Source organism: Ranitomeya variabilis, chromosome 4 (genome assembly GCF_051348905.1).
Source record: "Ranitomeya variabilis isolate aRanVar5 chromosome 4, aRanVar5.hap1, whole genome shotgun sequence".
Lineage (NCBI taxonomy): Eukaryota > Metazoa > Chordata > Amphibia > Anura > Dendrobatidae > Ranitomeya > Ranitomeya variabilis.
Window position 1 is genome coordinate 438,701,458 of NC_135235.1, and position 24,293 is coordinate 438,725,750.

At 44.4% G+C, this 24,293-nt stretch overlaps 1 long non-coding RNA gene across 1 annotated transcript; it reads right to left on the minus strand.

The window, feature by feature from the left end:
- Positions 1-22,607: 22,607 nt before the first annotated feature.
- LOC143768991 (uncharacterized) lies at positions 22,608-23,169 on the minus strand. The gene is made up of 3 exons (XR_013214153.1): positions 23,106-23,169; positions 22,952-23,023; positions 22,608-22,791 (listed from the first exon to the last, which is right to left on the minus strand). It is a non-coding gene; the product is annotated as an uncharacterized LOC143768991 (long non-coding RNA).
- Positions 23,170-24,293: the final 1,124 nt, after the last annotated feature.

The window sequence follows — 24,293 nt, forward strand, 5'->3', positions numbered from 1 at the left end:
ATCCCATGAGGCATGGGGCAGACATGTAAGACACAAAGACAGACAGGGGTAAGTAAAAACCACTATTATACAAAACACATAAAAAATTAGAGAAGATGATAGGGAAAGGAAGGAATAAACAAACTAAATAGTTATAAGGACAAGGAGATAAACACTCATAAAACAACTGAACACAAATCACTCCAGCAACTACTCCCAATTCTAACACTCCAAAGCTTAACACTTCCAGGGAGAAGATTCTTTTACGGCAAAGGAAGAAATGCCAAGAACTAGAATATGTAGGAAGAGGAAATGATATCAGCAACTGCAGCTGAGAGCAACCGTGCTGTATGCTCCCAGCCAGCATGGAAAAAGTCCTTAATTTCAGCACTTACAGAAACAAAATCCATTTTAAAATAGGCCTTGAACCACCCTCACCCCCATCTTCTCGGGACCACTAGACTCTAGGGACTTGGTTTATCTAGGCGCGCCATATGGAGGGACCAAATTTCAACTGGCGTATAGCAAATGTGGTGCCAATATTCAAAAAGGGGACAAAAAACTGAACTCGGTAATTATAGGCCAGTAAGCTTAACCTCTACTGTGGGTAAAATCCTGGAGGGTATTCTAAGAGATGCTATGCTGGAGTATCTGAAGAGAAATAACTTCATGACCCAATATGAACATGAGTTTACTAGGGACCGTTCCTGTCAGACTAATCTGATCAGTTTCTATGAAGAGGTAAGTTCCGGACTGGACCAAGGGAACCCAGTGGACGTAGTGTATATGGACTTTTCAAAAGCTTTTGATATGGTGCCACACAAAAGGTTGATACATAAAATGAGAACAATGGGGATAGGTGAAAATATGTGTAAGTGGGTTAAGAGCTGGCTCAGGGATAGGAAACAAAGGGTGGTTATTAATGGAACACACTCGGACTGGGTCGTGGTTAGCAGTGGGGTACCACAGAGGTCAGTATTGTGCCCTCTTTTTAACATATTTATTAATGACCTTGTAGGGGGCATACAGAGTAGAATTTCAATATTTGCAGATGACACTAAACTCTGCAGGGCAATCAATACAGAGGAGGACAATTTTATATTACAGGAGGATTTATGTAAACTAGAAGCTTGGGCTGATAAATGGCAAATGAGCTTTAATGGGGGATAAATGTAAGGTCATGCATTTGAGAAGAGCAAATAAGATGTATAATTATGTGCTTAATTGTAAAATACTGGGGAAACTGTCAATGAAAAAGACCTGGGTGTATTGGTGGACGACAAACTCACATTTAGTGGACAGTGTCAGGTAGCTGCTACAACGGCAAATCAAATAACGGGATGCATTAAAAAGAGGCATAGATGCTCATGAGGAGAACATAATTTTACCTCTATACAAGTCACTAGTTCGACCACACTTAGAATACTGTGCACAGTTCTGGTCTCCAGTGTATAAGAAAGACATAGCTGAACTAGAGCGGGTGCAGAGAAGAGCGACCAAGGTTATTAGAGGACTGGGGGGTCTGCAATACCAAGACAGGTTATTACACTTGGGGTTATTTAGTTTGGAAAAATGAAGGCTAAGGGGTGATCTTATTTTAATGTATAAATATATGAGGGGACAGTACAGAGACCTTTCTAATTACCTTTTTACTCGTAGACCTGAGACGGGGACAAGGGGGCATCCTCTACGTCTGGAGGAAAGAAGGTTTAAGCATAATAACAGACGCAGATTCTTTACTGTAAGAGCAGTGAGACTATGGAACTCTCTGCCGTATGATGTTGTAATGAGTGATTCATTACTAAAATTTAAGAGGGGACTGGATACCTTTCTTGAAAAGCATACAGGTTATATACACTAGATTCCTTGATAGGGCGTTGATCCAGGGAACTAGTCTGATTGCCGTATGTGGAGTCGGGAGGGAATTTTTTTCCCCAATGTGGAGCTTACTGTTTGCCACGTTTTTTTTTTGCCTTCCTCTGGATCAACATGTTAGGGCGTGTTAGGTTAGGCTATGGGTTGAACAAGATGGACTTAAAGTCTTCCTTCAACCTTATTAACTATGTTACTATTTTACTATGTAAATTTGTTTACTGGCATTAACCTTTGATGCCAGCACCCTAATCCTCTCCTTAGGCCATTTCCCTTCCAGTGTTCCAAATATTGTAAAGAATCATATGGGAGTCCACAATTCTTGTCACCTGGACCTCCAAATTACCATTTTGAGAGTTAGAGGAAGCTCAAGACAAAAAGCCACAGGGTTAATTACAGAGACCACCTTGTAAGGACTAATAAACCTAGGATCTAATTTCCAGGAAGGAATTTTCAGTTTAATATTTCTGGTAGACAGTCAAACTAAATCATTGATGCCCAGGTACAGACCTGAGAGCGGTTTCCTATCAGCCATGTGTTTTTATCTGTCCCCCATGATTTTTAAGTTGCTCTGAACCCCTTGCCATACAGATAAGTGATGAAGAAAATTGTTCCTCCACAGGAAACCCTGAAGACCCACCTTTACTGAAAGTACAGTACTGTGGATGGAAACTATATGCATCAAAAAATGGAGACTTACCAGTGGACTCTGTTCTGCCTATTTATGAGCAGCAAAGATAGATATTCATAGCGTAGTACCAGTTGCAGCCCTTAGAGGTCATTAGTTACTGATTTATCCTGTTTTCTGTATACTTAAGTATTTATCCTTTAAGAAGCAGTGTGTTCTGGTTAGAACCGCCCCCTCAGCTCCCTGAGGAGAAAGAGATATGCAGACATTTTTCCCCAGGCTTTCTTAGTGACGTGTTCCTGGCTCTCACTCCCTTCAATTAGGGTACCGTCTCACTATACGATTTACCAACGATCACGACCTGCGATACGACCTGGCCGTGATCGTTGGTAAGTCGTTGTGTGGTCGCTGGGGAGCTGTCACACAGACCGCTCTCCAGCGACCAACGATGCCGAGGTTCGCTGGTAACCAGGGTAAACATATGGTTACTAAGCGCAGGGCCGCGCTTAGTAACCCGATGTTTACCGTGGTTACCAGCGTAAAAGTAAAAAAAAAAAAACCGTACATACTCACCATCTGATGTCCGTCAGGTCCCTTGCCGTCTGCTTCCCTCTCTGACTGAGTGCCGCCGTACAGTGAGAGCAGAGTGCAGCGGTGATGTCACCGCTGTGATCTGCTCTCACTTTCCGGCCGGCAGTCAGTCAGAGCGGGAAGCAGACGGCAAGGGACCTGAAGGACATCAGATGGTGAGTATGTACGGTTTTTTTTTTTTCCTTTTACGCTGGTAACCACGGTAAACATCGGGTTACTAAGCGCGGCCCTGCGCTTAGTAACCCGATGTTTACCCTGGTTACCAGCGAACGCATCGCTGGATCGCTGTCACACATAACGATCCAGCGATGACAGCGGGAGATCCAGCGACGAAAGAAAGTTTCAAACGATCTGCTACGACGTACGATTCTCAGCAGGGTCCCTGATCGTTGCTGTGTGTCAGACACTGCGAGATCGTAACTATATCGCTAGAACGTCACAAATCGTAGCGATGAAAATGCCACTGTGTGACGGTACCCTTACTCCTTCTGTCCAGCGGATCCTGGTGAGAGTTATAATGCAGTCATGTGTTTGTGTTAGAATCTGTATATGTGAGCCTCATGCAGCCTCCGTATAGCATATTGTGAAGTTAGGCATATTGAGCTCTGTATCCTCCAGTTTAGTAATAATGCTCTTTGCTCTGCATGTAGGTAGGTGCATTTCTGCATGGACTAGGACAGTGCTAGTAACATTCCTGTATTATGCATTTCTGTATTATGCACCCTGTATCATTCTGTTGTTCTGTGACATGCCAGTACTGATACGCTACTTATTCTTTGTAGTTTTTACTCATTATCATCCACCATTATGAAGTTCACCTCATCATCTCAATAAATAAAAACTTAAAAATCCATACAGTCTGTTTACTGAGGAAGTGGACGAGGGTTAAGCTATATGCTGAAATCCACACAGCATCATATGTGGAGGAAGGCAGAACAGTGATAATGGGATGCCGGTCGTAGGCGGTGGTTTCACAGACTGTACAGGACCGCTACCACCCAGACTGCACCACATACGGGTATTACAGTAGCCAACATACAGCTGCAGGAAACAAGATTCCAGGCCCCAGTAAGAAGGGATTAAGGCTACGTTCACATTTGCGTTGTTGGGCATTGCGTCGGCGACGCATCGGCGACGCAACGCACAACGCATGCAAAATGCATGCAAAACGCATTGTTTTGTGACGCATGCGTCCTTTTTTGGCATGTTTTTTGATGCACAAAAAATGCAACTTGCTGCGTCCTCTGCGCCCTGACGCTTGCGCCAAAAAAACGCATGCATCACAAAATGCAACACAACGCATGACCATGCGCCCCCCATGTTAAATATAGGGGCGCATGACGCATGCGTCGCCGGGGCTGCACCCGACGCAACGCAAATGTGAACGTATCCTTAATTGCCTTCAGTGAAACTGATAGCCGGTCGCAGTTAGTTGATCAGACTGTACGAGATTGCTAACATCCACACTGCTCCGCATATGGGTATCTCTGCAGCCGCCATAGAGCCACAAAAAGAGAGAGCAGCCCGCCAACAAGTGCTATGCTATTCCCGCTACACGGATGTCCGCCTACACATAGACTCAGTTTCCTGCCAACATACTCAGTAGTATGTAGCAAAGTGCACAATGTCTCAAAGCAACACATCCTCACTCAAAACGAGGTCATGAGCAGGCTCTAGCAAGTCGTCAATAATAGAGCTTGCTGCTGTCGCTCGTGCCGTAGCCGCCAAAGCGAGGTCCTCCTTTGCTGAACAAGAGATGCATCTAAAGCTGAGACAAGCAGAGCACGAAGCAGCAAAGGTACGTCGGCAGGCAGACCAGGATGCAGAAACTGCAAGCCTACAAGCCGAAACTTGCATGCCTCCACGTTAAAACCGCATGTTTGCGTCTCTAGAAAGACTTGTGACAGACACAGAGACAGCCGCTGCATTAGCTAAAGCAGAGTACTTGGAAGCTATGAAGGATCCTGATTATGAGAGACGTAGCAACGTTCTCAGAACAGATCTAGAGCAGCAAGATCCAGCGCTGCGCATCGCAGAGTACATCCATCAACATTCTGGCATGGACGAAAGCTCTAACGCCCTACATCAACCAGCCTGTGCCAATTACCAGTGATCCAACCCCAAACTGTGCCACTAAAAATAAGAAGGCGTCTAGCACAAAGATGTCGACCACAGCTACTGTTCCACAGTACAGTGCCCGTCCCGCCTTAAAGAGACACTTTCTTCAACAGAAAGGTACTATACAGACTATCCGAAACCAAGAGTGTCTCACAGGTATGATGATACACCACACACTAGACATGACTGTAACACACTGGCTCATGCCAACATTGACCAAGCCACCATGGACTTTGTAAAGTTCTTTGCCCGCCGAGAACTGGTTACAAAAGGACTTGTAAAGTTCACTGATAAAGCCGAGAACTGAAGGTCACAGCGAGCCTCATTCCAGAATGCCATTCAGGGTCTGGACCTTTCTAGTAGTGAGGAGTTAGATCTCCTGGTAAAGTGGCTCGGAACTGAGTCGGTCAAGCATGCCAAAAGACTAAGAGACATTAATACTGTATAAAGCATCCACACATAGGTCTACTTAAAATGTGGGAAAGACTTGATGAATACTATGGGTCCATAGAAGTCATAGAGAATGCTTTATAGAAAAGAATTGATGATTTCCCTAAGATAACCTTTAGACCCTATCAAAAGCTTCGGGAATTGAGTGATTTATTGATAGAGTTACATGTTTCCCAGGAGGAAGGACACATGCCTGGGTTGGCATTCTTAGACACTGCTAGGGGTGTCAATCTGATAGTACAAAAACTTCCTTACAATCTACAAGAAAATTGGGTTACATGTGGTTCACGGTATAAGCAAACTTATAACGTACCGTTCCCTCCTTTCACTGTATTCGTAAATTTTGTCACCCAACAAGCTAGGATTAGAAATGACCCTAGTTTTGACTTCACTCTGTCATGTTCCACTGCAGCCGGTGTCAAACCCAGTAGGACACCCGTGGCAGTCCATAAAAATAATATTTTTTCCACAAGCCCTACTCACAATACGAGTAAGCCCCCTCCAGAAGAGAACAAACCTCAAGATGTCAATAATCAGTGTCCTCTACACAGGAAATCACATCCTCTACTAAAATGCAGAGCCTTTAGGGAGACATCTTTGGAGGATCACAAAGGATTCCTCAAGGAAAACAACATCTGCTTCAAATGCTGTGCCACAACCTCTCACCTCGCCAGGAACTGTGAAGCTAATGTGAAATGTGAAGAATGCAGCAGCACAGATCACAATACAGCCTTGCACCCTGGACCACCTCCATGAGTGTTGTCACAAGAAGAGGAGCATGACAGGAAGCAGAAAAGCACTGACAAAGACTCCCCTGTGGTCACCTCTCAATGTACGGAGATCTGTAAGGGACTCACAGGAGGAAGATCCTGTTCAAAAATCTGTCTTGTCTGAGTCTACCCAGCAGGATGCGGAGACAAAGCACTCAAGATATATGCAATCCTGGATGACCAAAGTAATGGGCCTCTAGCCAAGACCATCTTCTTTGACAACTTCAGCATTGTAGGCCCTGGTTCTCCCTACTCCTTGAAGATGTGTTCAGGTAATGTTGAGACGGTGGGGAGGAAAGCAATGGCCAGACCTGCCTATCGCTACCGACCATCCTGGAGTGCAACCAGATTCCCAACAACAAGTCTGAGATACCTTCACTGGAGGTGGCAACACATCACCCCCATCTGAAGCGTATAGCCTACCTGATACCCGATTTGGATCCAGAAGCCCCAGTAGCTTTACTCCTGGGAAGAGATATACTACGAGTCCACAAGACTAGAGAATATAGCAACAGCTTCCAGAATGCTCCATATACACAGAGGCTCGACCTTGAATGTGTCATTTTAGGAGACGTCTGTCTAGGAGGAGCACACAAGCCAGCCTCAGTCAACAGTGTACTTACCAGCACACTAGAAAAATCAACTTCCGTCTATCTTCCAGCCATGTCACAATAGTCTGCTGGTAAAGGAATTACTGAGCAGTACCCCCCTACCTTGCCCTTTTTCAGTTCATACCAGCGAAGACCATGCATGTGAAGGTTAACAAGACCACATAGGATGTACACTCTTCCACAGGACAAAGGAAGACAAGGCAGTGATGTCTATAGAAGACAGGATGTTCTTGGACATCATGGATAGACAAATAGTCAGGGACAAATCAAACAGTTGGGTCACACCTTTACCATTTTGACCTCAGAGAAGACACCTACCCAACAACAGGGAACTGGTCTACAACCGATTCATCTCCCTGAGACACACGCTTCAGAAGTCACCTGAGATGAAGGAACATTTCTTTACCTTCATGGGGAAGATATTCCAGAAAAAAAATTGCACCTGCACTTCGACACTCAGGAGTGTTGGTACTTGCCCATCTTCGGAGTGTACCATCCTAAGAAGCCAGGTCGGATAAGAGTGGTATTCTACTCAAGTGCCAAATGCGAAGATGTCTTATCGAATGATGTCCTATTGTCAAGCCCAGACCTCAACAACAGACTTCTAGAAGTACTCCTCTGTTTCCGCAAAGATACGGTGGCATTTATTAGTGACATACAACAGATGTTCCACTGTTTTCTCATCAAAGAGGAACACAGAAACTACTTGAGGTTCTTCTGGTAACATGACAACAATCCACACAAAGACATCGCTGAGCACTGGATGAGGGTACATATCTATGGGAACAACCCTTCCCCAGCAGTCGCAATCTATGGCCTCTGAAATTCTGCCAAAGAGGGTGAAGAAGAGTACGGGTCAGATGTCAGAAAAGGACTTCTACGTAGATGACTGCTTGAAGTCCACACTGACAAATGAGGCTCCAATCAGTCTACTAAAAAGGTCTCAATAAATGCTTGCTCAGTAACCTAAGGTTACACAAGGTTTCCTCCAACAGCTGAGAGTTGATGGAAGCATCTCCCTCTCAAGACTATTCCAGCGATTTAAAGGAATAAGACCTAAGCATTGACTCCCTGCCCATGCAGCGGAGCCTTGGATTGCTTTGGGATCTGAAGATTGATGCCTTCACCTTTCAGATCAGCAAAGATGAGAAACCCTTCACACGCAGAGGAGTTCTTTTTTACATGAATAGTCTATACGAGCCCCTGGGGTTCGTAGTTCGAGTAACTATCCAAGGCAAAATGATTCTGAGAGACTTCACCCAAGACACATCTGATTGGGATGATCCACTTCCGGCAGAAAAGGCAGACCTGCGGGCCAAGAGGAAATTTCTTGAAGCGTTGACTGACCTTCGTGTGAAATGACCTTATGCTCCCATGCCGTCCACAGAAGTCAAAACACAAATACTTTGTATCTTCTGTGACGTGTCAGTCAAAGCGATCGCAGCAGTAGCATACCTCAAAACCATAGACGTAAACTATCAGAGCCACATCGGGTTTGTGATGAGCCGGATTAAACTGGTGCCACTACGCGAACACATGATACCCAGATTGGAACTCTGTGCTGCTGTCCTCGCAGTGGAGTTGGTTGAGCTTATCTCAGAATCTGCAGACCAAAGATGCAGAGTTTTACACTTATAGCAAGGTAGTACTGGGATACCTCTGCAACAAAACGCGACGTTTCTATGTGTAGGTCAGCAACTGGGTACTGAGGATAAGAAGATCCACCTGCCCTAATCAGTGGCACTACGTATCTACTCACCACAATCCTGCAGACCATGCGACTAGATCCGCTGCACCAAGCCATCTTACCACTACATGGTTCACAGGCCCTGCCTCTTTGTACCGTGTGATGCCTCACATCAGCAGGCCTGATACGTTCGAACTAGTTGATCCAGATACCAATGAAGAGCTCCGTCTTCAAGTGTCTGCTCTACATACAGTGACTTCAAGTCATCACCTCGAATCTCATCGGTTCAGCAGGTTCTCAACCTGGAAGTGACTTGTTCGAGCCATTGCTTGTCTACTTCATGTAGCCCAGTCCTACAAGTCAGCACTACCTGCAAGCCAGAGACCTTGTAAAGATTGGCATCACTGCAAGCATGAGTTTACCACTCCTAACCTGGAAAGAGCCAAGGTTACAATACTTCGTGTTGTACAAAAGGAAACCTACACCAGAGAAACAGACAACCTCAGCAAGGGACAACCTGTTTGTAGAGACAGTGTGCTGAAGAAGCTCGATCCGATTATTGACCAAGACGGGTTGCTGAGAGTAGATGGCCGTCTTCTAGAAGCTGAGGTAGAAGTTTCAGAGAGACACCCGATAATTCCTGGACATCATCACGTCCCAACCCTGCTCATTCAGCATCATCACGACTTAGTGAGACACCAAGGCCGCTTGTTTACTGAAGGGAATCTACAGGCGTCTGGACTATGGATAGCCGGAGCAAAGAGAAGCGTGAGCAAACTCATCTTCAACTGCGTTACTTGTCGCAAACTCTGTGGCATGTTCCAAAATCCAAAGATGGCCAATCTTCCACCAGACAGACTTAGTACTGACCCGCCCTCTTCACCAACATTGGATTAGACGTATTCAGTCCTTGGTCCATAACTACACGCGCACTAGGAAGATCCATACTGAAGCAAAGTGTAGGGCACTTTTATTCACCTGTCTGTCCATCAGAGCCATTCATATCGAAGTAATCAAATCTATGGACACTTCAAGCTTTGTAAATGCACTTCAAAGCATCATCGCAATCAGAGGCCCTGTGAAGCATATTCGATCTGACCGAGGTACGAATTTCATCGGAGCGGCAAAGGAACTCCAAATCCCTTCCAATCTAGTCATCACTAATGTTGAAAGGTACATGAAGGCTATCATGAACGCCAGGCCGCTGACAGCACTTTCCAGTGATTCTGGAGACCGGACAGTTCTTATTCCTGCAATGTTACTCACGCAGAAAACCTGTGTACTGAGAGCTCCACTTGGAGAATTCAGCGACAAAGACCTCTACAGATGACAATGGAGGCAAGTTCAAAGCATGTCCAATGTCTTTTGGGACAGATGGAGGAAGCAGTATCTCTTCACTCAGCAAGTCAGGACAAAGTGGCAGAAAGACCACCCAAATATCCAACCTGGCGATGTTGTACTCATTTCGTGTACTCGCATCGAAACAAGTGGCCACTCGGCCTAGTCACCAAGCCTTTTCCCAGCAAAGATGGGAAAGTGCGCAAAGTAGAGGTCAGAGTGTGCAAGCTTGGGGAGAACAAACTGTTTCTAAGGCCAGTTACTGAACTTGTGTTGTTGTTTTACCCAAAAGAACTAAATAGTGGCATCCATTGATGCCAAGCGGGGCGTGTTCTGCCCATATATGAGGAGCAAACATATATATTCATAGTGTAGTACCAGTTACAACCCTTAGAGGTCATTAGTTACCTTTTTATCCTGTTTTCTGCATACATGAGAAATTCTCCTTTAAGAAGCAGTGTGTTCTGGTTAGAGATATGCAGACATTTTTCGCCTGGCGTTCTAAGGCCTCTTTCACACTTGCGTCGATATGGGTCCGTCGCTATGCATCGGGCCGACGTACCGACGCATGTCGTGAAATTTGTGCACAACGTGGGCAGCGGATGCATTTTAAGGCATCCGCTGCCCATTCTGAAGTCCGGGGAGGAGGGGGCGGAGTTTCGGCCGCGCATGCGCGGTAGAAAATGGTGGACGCAATGGCCAAAAAAAGTTCATGTTTTTTCGTGCCGACGGTCCACCAAAACACGACGGATCTGTTGCACGATGGATGCGACGTGTGGCCATCTGTCGCTAATACAAGTCTATGGGAGAAAAACGCATTCTGCAAGCACATTTGCAGGATCCGTTTTTTCCCAAAATGATGGATTGCGACGGATGCCAAACGACTCAAGTGTGAAAGAGGTCTTAATGATACACACGTGTTCCTGGCTCTCACTCCTGCCCAGCGGATCCCAGTGAGAGTTACAATGCAGTCGTGTTTGTGATAGAATCTGTATATGTGAGGCTCATGCAGCCTCCATATAGCATATTGTGAAGTGAAGCATATTGTGCTCTGTATTCTCAAGTTTAGTGATAATGCTCTTTGCTCTACATATAGATACGTGCATTTCTGTATGGAATAGTACAGTGCTAGTAGCATTCCTGTATTATGCACCCTGTATCATTCTGTTGTTTTGTGACATGCCAGTACTGATACGCTGTTAATTCTTTGTAGTTTTTACCCATTATCATCCACCATTATCATCCACCATTATCGTTCACCGTTATCAAGGTCACATCATCACCTCAATAAATATAGACTTAAGTATCCATACAGTTTGTTTACTGGGGAAGTGGACGAGGGTAAAGCTGTATGCTGAAATCCACACAGCATCATACGTGGAAGAAGGCAGAACAGACTCGCTGTGACAATTGCTTAAAGCAAACTTCGCTAATGGAAAAAAGGATGACCAATCCCCCTCATTATCTGACACAAAATACCTGGAGGTATGTCTCCAAACTTTGGGTTAGACATTCAGTCTGACCATTAGTTTGAGGATGGAACACCAAAAAAAAGGATAATTGCACCCCAGGCAAGAACAAAATGACCTCCAGAATTTAAATGCAAACTGGTTCCGCTGATCTGACACCGCATTGGGGGAAACCCGTGAAGATTCACGATTTCGGTAACATAAAACTGAGCCAGGGTCTTAGCATTAGGGAAGCTGGTAAGGCACTGAAGTGCATCATTTTACTAAACCAATCCACAACAACTAGGATAAAAGTCTTATCAAAGGAGGAAGGAAGGTAGGAATAAAATCTATGGATAAGTGTGAGTATTTATGGGGAATGGTAGAAGAGCCACAGATGGACGAGTATGCGTGGTCTTTGAACGTGCAGAGACGTTACAATCAGAAACAAAGTTGACTACATTCTGATGCAACCTTGGTCACCAAAAGCTATGAGAAAGCAAGTCTGAGGTTGCTTTACTACCTGGATGACCAGTAAGAGCCGAGCTATGATCTGCCCCTAAAACTTTGAGATGCAGATGCAATGGTACAAATAATTTCCCTGAAGGACAAGGAGAGCATCTCTCTGAGCCTTCAATGCCTCTCCCTTCAGCTCAGAACACACAGTGGAGGCAACCACCCCTTTCTGTAAAATAGGTACAGTCATCCGAACTATCACCCCAAGGGAATCTGAGACAAAGCATCAGCTTTGACGTTCTTAATCCCAGAACGGTGAGTGACAATAAAATTAAATCTGACTAAAAGCAAAGACCATCTATCTTGTCTAGGATCAAGACGTTTAGCGGATTTGAGGTATAACAGATTTTTATGATCAGAAATGACAATGACAGGGTAGACTGCCCTCTCCATAAAGTGATGCAACTCCTCAAAACCAACTTGATGTCAAAAAGATCTCAATAATCTACATTATAGTTTCTTTGGCCGATAATAATTTTTTAGAGAAAAAGGCACATGGATGCCACTTACCAGGGGACGACTCTTGAGACAATACAGCCCTGATCCCCACCTCATATACATCAATCTTATCAATAAATGGTTGGGAAACATTGGTTTGAATGAGTACAGGAACAGTAGAAATGCACTTCAATGAAGAAAAGGCCTGACGTGCGCAGTCGGACCACTTTGAGAAGTCTGTACCTTTCTTTGTCATGTCAGTGATGGGTTTGACAATCGACGAGAAGTTTTAGAAAAACTTCCGATAGTTAGAAAACCCAAAAAAAGCATTGTAACGCTTTCAGATTTTAACCCTGCTGTTGTCTTCGGTCAAAAATGACCGATTTTGAACTTTAATATTTTAAAAAAAATTCAAGATGCGGTTCTGAAACTTGTGGTTGATTGACTTTTCCTCATTTGAGGGGTTCTTACTATGCGTATTTTTATATATATTTTTTTATATTTACTTTTTGCTCCACAATTTTTTATACACTTGTACTCTTCGGTCAAAAATGACCGATAGCATTTTATAGTGATCTCCAGCCATTTTATGAGCAAAATAAAGGAGCTATAATCTCATTTTGGACTATATATTACATCTACTACTATTTATCAATTTATTTAGGTCCTTTTGGTCCATGCAGATTTACACATACATTTATTGTTATTAGTTATAGTTTACAGTTGGATGAATCATTATTTTTGTATGTGCAAATATGCAATATGCATAAATATTCCAATAAAGCCATGTTAAATGTTTTGACAAAAAAAAAATAAAAAGTAAGTTTTTCTTTCCATTTTTCATTTGTTTATGAAAAACCAGGTTCACATACAATATAATACTGCAAAAATTATTCAATGAAAACACTTAAATTAGCTAAAAATCAAGACTTTATTAGGTCCGGTCAAAAATGACCGGAAGATAACAAGTGTATAGTGGTAACCAGGAGAATAGCAGGGTTAAAGCAGATCCCATTTCAGAACTGCACCTTATCAGGATCCATTTGGAAACTTTCAGCAGACACTAGGAAACCTAGGAACTGAACTTCTTGTACGACAAGTACACATTTTTCTAATATGGCATACAGTTTATTATCCTACAAAAACTGTAACACCTGCCGTATGTGTACCTAATGTGACCTGAGATCAGGTGAGTATATCAATATATCATCAAGATACACCACTTAAAATCTAACAACAAGGTGCCGAAAAATGTTGTTAACAAAATGTTGGAAAACGGCAAGGGAATTAGTCAAACCAAAGGACATGACAAGATTTTCATAATGCCCTACAAGAGTATTAACCCCTTAGTGACAGAGCCAATTTGGTAATGACCGAGCCAATTTTTACAATTCTGACCACTGTCACTTTATGAGGTTATAACTCTGGAACGCTTTAACAGATCCTGCTGATTCTGAGATAGTTTTTTTTGTGACATATAGTACTTCATGTTAGTGGTAACATTTCTTCGATATTACTTGCGATTATTTATGAAAAAAATGGAAATATGGCAAAAAAATTTAAAATTTAGCAATTTTCAAACTTTGTATTTGTATGCCCTTAAATCAGAGAGATATGTCACTAAAATAGTTAATAAATAACATTTCCCACATGTCTACTTTACATCAGCACAATTTTGGAAACAAATTTTTTTTCGTTAGGGTTAAAAGTTGACCAGCAATTTCTCTTTTTTACAACACCATTTTTTTTTAGGGACCACATCACATTTGAAGTCATTGTGAGGGGTCTATATGATAGAAAATAACCAAGTGTGACACCATTGTAAAAACTGCACCCCTCACGGTGCTCAAAACCACATTCAAGAAGTTTATTAACCCTTTACGTGCTTCACAGGAACTGAAACAATGTGGAAGGAAAAAATGAACATTTAACTTTTTTTTTGTAAACATTTTACTTCAGAACCATTTTTTTTATTTTCACAAGTGTAAAAACAGAAACTTAACCATAAAATTTGTTGTGCAATTTCTCCTGAATACGCCGATACCCCATATGTGGGGGTAAACCACTGTTTGGGTCCACCGCAGAGCTTGGAAGAGAAGGAGCGCCGTTTGACTTTTTCAATACAGAATTGGCTGGAATTGAGATCGGATGCCATGTCACGTTTAGAGAGCTCCTGATGTGCCTAAACAGTGGAAACGCTCCACAAGTGACATCATTTTGGAAACTAGACCCCTTAGTGAACTTATCTAGATGTGTGGTGAGCACTTTGAGCCCCCAAGTGCTTCACAGAAGTTTATAAAGTAGAGCCGTGAAAATAAAAAAATCGCATTTGTTTACACAAAAATTTATCTTTTCGCCCACAAATTCTTATTTTCACAAGGGTAACAGGAGAAATTAGACCACAAAAGTTGTTGTGCAATTTCTTCTGAGTACGTCGAAACCCCATATGTGGGGGTAAACCACTGTTTGGGTGCACTGCAGAGCTTGGAAGAGAAGGAGTGCCGTTTTACTTTTTCAATGTAGAATTGGCTGGAATTGAGATCGGACGCCATGTCGCGTTTGGAGAGCCCCTGATGTGCCTAAACAGTGGAAACCCCCCACAAGTGACATCATTTTGGAAACTAGACCCCTTACGGAACACATCTAGATGCGTGATGAGCACTTTAAACCCCCAGGTGCTTCACGGAAGTTAATAATGTAGAGCCGTGAAAATAAAAAAATCGAATTTTTTCTACAAAAATTATTTTTGGCCCCAACATTTTTATTTTGAGAAGGGTAACAGAAGAAATTAGACAACAAAAGTTGTTGTGCAATTTCCCCTGAGTACGTCGAAACCCCATATGTGGGGGTAAACCACTGTTTGGGTGCACTGCAGAGCTTGGAAGAGAAGGAGTGCCGTTTTACTTTTTTAATGTAAAATTGGCTGGAATTGAGATCGGACACCATGTCGCGTTTCGAGAGCCCCTGATGTGCCTAAACAGTAGAAACCCCCCACAAGTGACCCCATTTTGGAAACTAGACCCCTTAAGGAACTTATCTAGATGTGTGGTAAGCACTTTAAACCCCCAAGTGCTTCACAGAGACGTGAAAATAAAAAATCCTTTTTTTTCCCTCAAAAATGATTTTTTAGCCTGCAATTTTTTATTTTCTCAAGGGTAACAGGAGACATTGGACCCCAAAATCTGTTGACCAGTTTGTCCTGAGTACGCTGATACCCCATATGTATGGGGGGGCACTGTTTGGGCACCCATTGGGGCTCGGAAGGGATGGAGCGCCGCTTGGAATGCAGACTTTGATGGGATGGTCTGCGGGCGTCATGTTGCATTTGCAGAGCTCCTGATATACCTAAACAGTAGAAACCCCCCACAACTGACCCCATTTTGGAAACTACACACCAAAGAGCTTATCTAGATGTGTGGTGAGCACTATGAACCCTCAACTGCTTCACCGAAGTTTATAATGTAGAGCCATGAAAATAAAAAAAATCATATTTTTTCCACAAAAATGATCTTTTCACTCCCAAATTTTTAATTTCACAAGGGTAACAGGAGAAATTGGACCCCAAAATGTATTGTGCAATTTATGCTGAGTAGACTGATACCCCATATGTGGGGGTAAACCACTGTTTGGGCGCATGGCAGAGCTCGGAAGGGAAGGAGCGCCGTTTTGGAATGCAGACTTTGATAGAATGGTCTACGGGCGTTATGTTGCGTTTGCAGAGCCCCTGATGTACCTAAACAGTAGAAACCCCCCAAAAGTGACCCCATTTTGGAAACTAGACCCCCCAAGGAACTTATCTAGATGTGTGGTGAGAACTTTGAATGCCCAAGTGTTTCACAGAAGTTTATAATGCAGAGTCGTGAAAATAAAAAATATTTTTTTTTTCCACAAAAAATATTTTTTAGCCCCCAAAGTTTTTATTTTCACAAGGGTAACAAGAGAAATTGGACCCCAAAATTTGTTGTCTAATTTGTCCTGAGTACACTGATACCCCATGTGTGGGGGAGACCACTGTTTGGGTGCATGACAGAGCTCGGAAGGGAAGGAGCGCCGTTTTGGAATGCAGACTTTGATAGAATGGTCTGCGGGCATTATGTTGCGTTTGCAGAGCCCCCGATGTACCTAAACAGTAGAAACCCCCCAAAAATGACCCCATTTTGGAAAATAGACCCCCCAAGAAACTTATCTAGATGTGTTGTGAGAACTTTGAATGCCCAAGTACTGAATTATATACAGAAGTTTATAATGCAGAGTCGTGAAAATAGAAAAAAACATTTTTTTCCACAAAAAAGATTTTTTAGCCCCCACGTTTTTATTTTCACAATGGTAACAGGAGAAATTGGACCCCAAAAGTTGTTGTCCAATTTATCCCGAGTACGCTGTGGGGGTAAACCACTGTTTGGGCGCACGGCAGAGCTCAGAAGGGAGGGAGCACCATTTGGCTTTTTGAGCGCAAAATTGGCTGTGGCGTTTAGAGACCCCCTGATGTACCTAAATAGTGGAAACCCCCCAATTCTAACTCCAACCCTAACCCCAACACACCCCTAATCCTAATCAAAACCCTAAATCCAACACACCCCTAATAATAATCTCAACCCTAACCTCAAACCTAACCCTAATCCCAATACACCCCTAACCCTAATCCCAACCCTAACCCTAATCCCAACCCTAACCCTAATCCCAATACACCCCTAACCCTAATCCCAACCCTAACCTTAACCCTAATCCCAAACCTAACCCTAATCCCAAACATAACCCTAATGCCAACCCTAATCCAAACCCTAACCCTAATCCCAACTCTAACCCTAACTTTAGCCGCCACCCTAGTCCTAAATTTAGCCCCAACCCTAGCCCTAACTTTAGCCCCAACCCTAACCCTAACTTTAGCCCCAACCCTAACCCTAACCCTAAATTTAGCCCCAACCTTAACCCTAGCCCTATCTTTAGCCTCAACCCTAGCCCTAACTTTAGCCCCAACCCTAACTCTAGCCCTAACCCTAACTATAAATTTGGCCCCAACCCTAACCTTAAATTTAGCCCCAACCCTAACCCTAAATTTAGCCCCAACCCTAACCCTAAATTTAGCCCCAACAATAACCCTAGCTCTAACTTTAGCCCCAACCCTAACCCTAACCCTCAATTTAGCCCCAACCCTAACCCTAAATTTAGCCCCAACCCTAACCCTAACTTTATCCCCAACCCTAACCCTAAATTTAGCCCCAACTAAACAGGAGGGGACACAGGAGGACCCAGGGACACCGGTGAGTATAACAGGGTCCCCGAATCCCCCTATTTCTCTGTCCTCTGATGTGCGATCACAACAAAGTACAGAGAATTACACATCGTTGTTTTTTTTACGGTTCCCGGTAAACAATTAATTACCGGCGATCGCAAAACAGGAGGAGCACAGGGGGAGACTGGTGAGTATCGGGGGGTGATCGGGGACCCCATTTCTCTGTCCTCTGATGTGCGATCACATCTGAGGACAGAGAAATTAAATGGGAAATCGCGTTTTTTTTTTGCGACCGCTGGTAAATGGTTAATTACTGGCGATCGCAACCTGGGGGGTCGGTAAAAAACCCCGAATCATGTTCTCTGGGGTCTTGGCTATCCCCGGTAACCGAGACCCCAGAGAAAATCCAACTCTGGGGGGCGCTATTCACTTTTTCCACAGCGCCGTTACTTAACGGCACTGTGGATTAGGTACCCTTAACTGCCGCCGTTAAAAGGCGTATCGGCAGTCGTTAAGGGGTTAAAGGCCGTCTTCAACTCTTCCCCAAGAGGAAACCCACGCAAACACAGGGAGAACATACAAACTACTTGCAGATTATAGGCTCTCCTGAGGTCCAACTTAGAGAACCATTTTGTCTCAACAATCTGAATAAGGCTAGTTTCACATTTGCGTTAGAATCCGCAGCGTTTAATCCGCATCCGCAAGTGCAAGTGTGTGTGATTTCCCCAACTGTTTGGGAGCGGTGGATGGAAAGCACATCTGCATTATCAAACCCGCCAGAACAGGATCGGAGTACTTCAACTATAAAAATTATTTTTCTGTTGTGCTCATGGCACTAGCCGATGCGGACTGTCGCTTCATCGCCGTGGACATTGGAGCTTTTGGCCGTGGCAACGATTCCCAGACTTTCAAAAACTCGGATATGGGCCGCCGCGTGTATAGCAAAAATTTTAATTTTCCACGGCCACAACCTCTCCCCAACACTCAAGATCCGATGCCATTTGTTATGGTTGGGGATGAGGCCTTTCAGATGTGCGAAAACCTACTGAAGCCATATTCCAGTCATGACTTCAACCACACTAAAAGGATCTTTAACTACAGACTGACCAGGGCACGAAGAACTGTAGAGTGTACCTTTGGGATCCTAGTCTCAAAATGGCGCATTCTTGCATCAGCCATAAATCTAAAAATGGAGACAGTTGACGAGGTGGTCAAAGCCTGTGTGGTTCTGCACAATTACATTATGGCTAAGGAGTGGCCCATCATTGAACTGGATGAACCAGTTGCACACCCACTGCCCGATTACCAGCATCACCCGCTGCGGTCAACAGCTGAAGTTGGCCACATGCGGGACCAATTTGCTGCCTTTTTTGATTCGGATATTGAACGTGTGTCATGGCAGGACAATGTTGTGTAAATGTCCTGTTGTTATTTTATCTGTACCAGTTATGTTCTTACATGTTACTTATGTTTCTCGTTAATAAACTTTTTTTGTTGTCTTGACCGTGTCTCATATGTATTTCCTCTATAAACTGAGGTTGTCCTCACACTAGCAGTATTTGGTCTGTATTTATTATCAGTATTTGTAATCCAAAACCAGGAGTGGGTGATGAAGGCTGAAGTGCTAGATATGCTAATATTATACTTTTCCTCTAATAGTTCCACTCCTTGTTTTGGCTTACAAATACCAATATAAAATAGTGACCACATACTGCTAGTGTGACGGCAGCCATGTGGTTTTAGTGATAAGGTTGTTGACGTCATTGCGTCCTGATTCTGTTCTGCTATGCAGTATCCATTGGACACAGACTGAAGAGACAATGGCTGTCATACAAAACAGATCTATACTCATCAAGTCAGGTGTTAGAAATAATGAATTCATGATGCACATATAACAGCCTCATGAATTCACTATTTCTGACACATGTGCAGGTGAGTATAGATATGCCGTGTATGACTGCCATCGTCCCTTGAGTTTGCGTGAAATAGATTATGTACACAGAAGAGAAAAAGGAGGCTATACAATGCACTTCTCTACTCACCAGGTCAGGCGTCCCAACTAATGAGTTTTTGGATACCTGACCTGTAGAGTATAGTTTTGCATGGTATTGCCCCCATTTTCTCTTCAGTCTGCAACACTAGTCACAGACTAAGCAGAATGAAGAGATTAAGGAGAAAATACAAGTATAAATTTTTTGGTCCACCTCATAGCTCTATACTAAAGACACACAAAGTCTTGTACTTGCTAACTACTGGAGCTATGATGTGGCCAAAAAATAAAGTGTGTGGAGAAGTTTTTTATTTGGCGCAAGGTGTGTGTTGCCGGCGGCGAAAGACACAATAAACCAAACATAATTGGGGCAAAAAACCTTGTATTTATTTATTAACAACCAAAATATTTATTTAACTGCGCCTGCTTGGGGTAGAGTGATGTAAACGGGGGGTGTGAAGCTGTGAGGTCTGGCTAACTGTTGATGACGCAGAGGTGGCAGGAGAAGGGGCAATGAAACTTGTGGGGTCTGGTAGTTCGGGGATAGGGCTTGACACATGAGAGGCTTGAGACGCACTGGAAGGGTGTGACAAACCTGACATTACAGACACACTGGGAGGTGAAGGGGGAGGAATACTAAGAGTCTGCTGTTTTTTTTTCCTTTCTGGGATTGACGGGTTCTGGGAAGCCTCGGTGGGCTCGTATGTCGTGGCATGGTCGTGGTGGGTGACCTGTCAGGGTCCGGCTGCACTGTGTGAGAGTCCATAGTGCTCGTAGAGCGTGCAGCCATGCCAGAGTCCATAGTGCTCATAGAGCGTGCAGCCATGCCAGAGTCCATAGTGCTCATAGAGCGTGTGGCCATGCCAGAGTCCATAGTGCTCGTAGAGCATGCAGACATGCCAGAGTCCATAGTGCTCGTAGAGTGTGCAGACATGCCAGAGTCCATAGTGCTCATAGAGCGTGCGGCCATGCCAGAGTCCATAGTGCTCGTAGAGCGTGCAGACATGCCAGAGTCCATAGCGCTTGTAGAGCGGAAGGCCATGCCAGGGTCCTGCTGCATCGTGGTGGTGGCGGTACGGAAGGCCATGCCAGGGTCCTGCTGCATCGTGGTGGTGGCGGTACAAAAGGCCATGCCAGGGTCCTGCTGCATCGTGGTGGTGGCAGTATGGAAGGCCATGCCTGGGTCCTGCTGCATCATGGTGGTGGCGGTACGGAAGGCCATGCCTGGGTCCTGCTGCATCGTCGTGTCAGTGGAGGAGGTCCAAGCAGGAGCAGTGGTTGTCATGGTGGTGGCGGTGGGATGTCCAACAGCACTCGGCATGGTGGTGGTGCTGTACTGGTGTCCGGCAGTGCTAGGAATAGAGGTGGCCGTGCAGTGGTATGCAGCAGAGGTCGGCATTGAGGTTAATCATGACAATGAAGGCACAGGTGGATATGCTGCCACTGTCTGGTGAAAATACCGACTCTGTCGGAACACCTTTGCGTAAAATTTCCCTGACCAAAAGGCGCAGTCAATTGCAAATATGGTCATAAGCTTTGCCAGTGTACTACAGGATAGACAAGGTCCCGTGCAAACCGAGCATCCACCATATTGGTTCCTGCACCACTATCCAAGAGGATAGATATTATCTCGGTTTTCGTACCTATAACCACTTCCACAGGTAAGATAAACTGATATGCAGCGCCCCAGAGTCCTGGTCGTTGCAGTACTGTCGCTTTGCCGCTAAGGGGAGTGATGGTATGTCTGATGGCACTAAAGGAGTTCACCTGACCAGGTATCAAAAACACACATTACACTTTAAACTCCGGCCACCAGGGGGAGTGGTTCTATCTAGTAGGCCACTCCTCACACTCCTCACACATGGTGGTGGTGCTGTACTGGTGTCCGGCAGTGCTAGGAATAGAGGTGGCCGTGCAGTGGTATGCAGCAGAGGTCAGCATTGAGGTTAATCATGACAATGAAGGCACAGGTGGATATGCCGACACTGTCTGGTGAAAATACCGACTCTGCTGCATAGTCTGCACGTAAGCAGCATTGCAGGCCTGCATCACACTCAGCTGGAGATCAGGAGTAAGGTGTTCCGACATGCCCTGCTCAATTTGGTTAAAAAAATGATGTGCTGGCCTCTGGAGGTCGGCTTTTACTTAGTCAAGGCTTATGGTGACCTCCTGGATACATGTATTCATGTGGCTAAGTGAAATATTTATTCGGTCACCCAAAGCCTTGAGTCCTTTGTGAAAAACCGGGCTCAAGTGCAAAAACTCAGGCATGAGGGACCTGTCCAATGCCCTCTGCCGCTGCCGGGAGGAGCCCCCCCAAAAAGGGGCACTGGCAGAAGACTGGGAAAAGGGAACACCTGATGGACCAGCTTCCTGGTCTCCAGTTAGTGTGGCAGGCCCACTTGCTGCAGCGCTGCTGGATGGCTGGGACGGGTCCGTGGCTGTCTGATGAAGGACCACTCCAGAACCTGGGCAAACAGTGCTGCTCCATGTACTGTGAAAAAAGGAAAAAGAAAATTAATACCAAAAATTAACCAGACGCAAAATCCTGTGGAATAGAAACATACAGATTATGGCAATACAACACAACCTAATGCACGGGAGAAATACTTACGTTCTCTGGGCAAGGACCAGTTTTAAAAATGCCAGAACGTGATGGTATTTGTATTTTCTGATCCTTGCTCCTGAACCACTGGGAACACGGTTCTCTTGACGCAGGTCCTTGTTGAAGCGGTCCTTCATCGAACGCCAAATTGTTTTGACTCTGGCCACTGTTGAAAAAACAAAACATAATGGTTAAACAATGGACTTTTGGCCATGCTCACACAACTGTGTGTGATGAGAGAAACTCCTGAGAGTTTATCTCATCACACAGTTGTGTGAGCACGGCCAAGGTCTCTGCTGCTTCACACTGCATTGCAATACTTACCAAAAGCATTTCGGACCCGAGTCGGGGCATTGTCCCAGCCATCCCACATCTCTTTGGCCACTTCATTCCATAGGCGCCGGATCGTCACGTTGTCCGAGTGCTGTGGAACCCGGGTGTCCCACAACGGGACTCGCTCCTGGACCAGGGAGATGAGGAGGTCATTTTCTATGAGGTCTTCATCCCGTTCTGGAACCTAAAAATTAAATAAAGACATTAATGTTGGATCCATTAACATCAAGTCAAGATACAAAAGGATTTCAGAAGAAAAATGTAAAGAAATAGGAATGTAAAGAAAGGAAGATTCAAGAATACTAAAGTGAGGATACAGTAAACTGTTAGCCTTGTATACGTACACGCTGCCGCCTTGCCACCCGACCGTGACTCCGCTGCTCCTGCCCAGTCTCTGCCGCAGTAGAAGAAGTGCTCTGAAAACATGAAAAACAAAAAATTGTCATACGTGTAGATGTGACAGTGAATACTTACCAATCTGTGGAGGTGAGTACTCACTTCACTGACATGTTCTACTTCAGAAGGCCCAGGACGTTGCTCCTCATCAGAAGAAGAAGACATTCTGATGCATGCAGAAAGAAAGAAATGGCAGAAATTAGGACATGTAGAGACAGAAAAAAGAAAATAAAGGCATTGGCTAGGATATACTCAGATTGTTCAGAGGCTTGTGTGCTCCAAGGTGCTGTGGTCTGTCTGCTCTGCTTGGCTGTCTGCTGAGTAGTGACCTGCAAATGTCCACACCCTCCCTTTATCACCTTGTATGTGGGGGGTGGCTTATCAGTGTCTAGACATGTTTTTCTCTGGTGCAATGCATGCGTTCACGAACGCAAGCAAACACATGTGCTTGTGAACGCATGCGTTCATATAGACAGAAATGCGGTTTTTTTGGCGCATTACTTACGCAATCGACCGCATACGTTTCAAGGCGGCAAATTGACGCCTCTAAAAATTACTACATGTTGCATTACCGCAACAAACCGCAGACGACGAAACGACGCATGCATCGTCAAACGCTGCAAAACGCGAACGATCGCATGCGTCCCTAATGTTAAATATAGGAATACACAACGCATGCGGATATTTGCGGAAGAAACGCTGCGGACACAACCGCAAATGTGAAACCGGCCTTAAGTTACTCGGGAATGAATAAGAGGGGATGCAGGTCTCGGATAGTAATCCAATTGAACTTACGAAAATCTAAACAGGGACGCAGGCCCCCATCTTTCTTCTTAGCAAAGAAGAACCCCACTGCTACAGTCAAAGATGAGGGTCTAATATGTCCCTTAGCAAGACTCTCAGAGATGTAATCTTTAATTTCAGGGCTAGACAGATTGCCCTGTAAAGTCGTGTAAACAATCATACACATGTTGGGGAGGGAGTTCCTGGCATCTGTTTTCTGAGAACACATCCACAAAATTAGACAGAAAAGAAGGTATGGTTTTAGTAGAAATGATAGTACTAAGTCAAGTAATTTTGCAGAAATAACTCCACTTGACTATTTCTATGGACAGCTAGTCAATAACTGGATTATGCACAGTTAGCCAGGGAAGGCCTAGCACAATAGGAGCAGGAAGACTTTCCAAGATATAACAAAAAAGGGGCTCCATGTGAAGAGTCCCTATGTGCAGGTTCACATTATGCACTATTTGCGTAAAATTTCCCTGACCAAAAGGCGCAGTCAATTGC